Source organism: Mus pahari, chromosome X (genome assembly GCF_900095145.1).
Source record: "Mus pahari chromosome X, PAHARI_EIJ_v1.1, whole genome shotgun sequence".
NCBI classification, from domain to species: domain Eukaryota; kingdom Metazoa; phylum Chordata; class Mammalia; order Rodentia; family Muridae; genus Mus; species Mus pahari.
In genome coordinates, this window is record NC_034613.1 from 114658560 (window position 1) to 114660797 (window position 2238).

Genomic DNA, 2238 nt, shown 5'->3' on the forward strand with positions numbered 1-2238 from the left:
CCTCGAGACCAATGACCTGATGTCGCAATATCAGTAGGTTTAAATTATGTGCCTGACCACCTCTACCTTCGGGTTAGGAATTGGTGATTAGGGGCTAGAGATTAAGGTTAGGATTAGTTACCAGTTAATGGAAAAATAAACTCATATAAGTGAGATATAGCCATTATCTGGCTATAGATTTACCAGGCAAGGCCATAACTTATTTTCGGACTTAGCAGACAAAGCCCTAATTATTTGTTCAACTTTAATCCCACTGTACTTTTTATTAATTCTTTTCTACACTACCATCCAGTCAAATATAACTTTCATCATTGTTATCAACAACAACAAAAACTAAACTAAAATTCCAGGAGAGCAAAAGTAAAAAGCCTACCTCTTATTTCAAATTTGTAGCAAATGTGCACAGCTTAGTCTTCATGTGGGTCCCCTAAGAATTGGAGTCGAAGGTTGTCTCTGACTCTGTTGCCTGCATTTGGATCTCCTTCCCCCTACTTGGACAGCCTAGGTGGGCCTCAGTGGGAGAGGATACACCTAGTCCTTGAGACTAGATGTCCCTGGGTAGGGTCGGGTGGTACCCAAGAGGGGATAATGGGGAGATGGATTTGCAAGGGCAGGATTGGGAAGAGAGGAGGCAGGGGCCTGCAATTGGGATGTAATGTGAGTGAACAAGTAAATTATGGAAAAAATATAAAATAGACATAAAAATGCATTCAACCCACAAGACTGTGAACAGGACACATTTAGATAATGAAAACATAAGGCTCAGCACAACCACTTGACAGTGTTGAAATGTTGCTAATTACAATAGTTATCATTGGGTAAGTGTTACCAAAATGCTGAGTGAGAAAGTCTGGCTTATTTCTCATTTTTCACTTCTTGAAGAATTTTATTTTTATTTCCACATAGTCACTGTCAACCTAAACATCAAACTACGATCCTGTCAATATTAACTGTCAGACGAATTATGAACAAAATATATAAATACAAACTGTCATGAAATAGTATCACACTTTTACTTAGTGAACTGCTTATATTGTCCAAAAAACAAATCTCTTTAAAATATTTTTAAAACTGGAAGGTGAGCTGGCAAGATGGCTTAGTGGGGAAAGGTATTTATTCCAAGCCTGATGACCTGGATGGAATCTCAGGAGTGGAAGGATAGAACCTGCTCACTCCCACCCACGTTCATCTAACCTACCCCCACTCACCCACCCACACATGCACACACAAATGAATGTGTTTTTCTTTCTTTCTTTCTTTCTTTCTTTCTTTCTTTCTTTCTTTCTTTCTTTCTTTCTTTCTTTCCTTTCTTCCTTCCTTTCATTCATTCTTTTTTTTTTTGAGACAAGGTTTCTCTGTGTAGCCCTGGCTGTCCTGAAACTCTCTTTGTAGACCAGGCTGGCCTCAAACTCAGAAATCCACCTGCCTCTGCCTCCCGAGTGCTGGGATTAAAGGCATGCACCACCACTGCCCAGCGAATGACTGTTTTTTTTTAATTATTTTATTAGATATTTTCTTCACTTACGTTTCAAATGCTATCCCGAATGTCCCCTATATCCTCCCCCCACCCTGCTCCCCTACCCACTCACTCCCATTTCTTGGCCCTGACATTCCCCTGTACTGGGGCTTATAAAGTTTGTAAGACCAAGGGGCCTCTCTTCCCAATGATGGCCAAATAGGCCATCTACTATATATGCAGCTAGAAACACGAGCTCTGAGGGGTACTGATGAGTTCATATTGTTGTTTCACCTATAGGGTTGCAGACCCATTCAGCTCCTTGGGTAATTTCTGCAGCTCCTCCATTGGGGGCCCTGTGTTCTATCCTATAGATGACTATAGGCATCCACTTCTGTATCTGCCAAGCACTGGCATAGTCTCACAAGAGACAGCTATATCAGGGTCTTTTCAGCAAAACCTTGCTGGCATGTGCAATAGTGTCTGTGTGTGGTGGCTGATGAGTGGATGGATCCCTGGGTGGGGTAGTCACTGGATAGTCCATCCTTTCGTCTTAGCTCCAAACTTTGTCTCTGCAACTTCTTCCATGGGTATTTTATTCCCTATTTTAGGGAGGAATGAAGTATCCACATGTGGGTCTTCCTTCTTCTTGATTTTCTTGTGTTTTGGAGAATGTATCTTGAGTATTCTAGGTTTCTGGGCTAATATCCACTTATCAGTGAGTGCATATCTAGTGACTTCTTTTGTGATTGGGTTACCTCACTCAGGATGATATCCTCCAG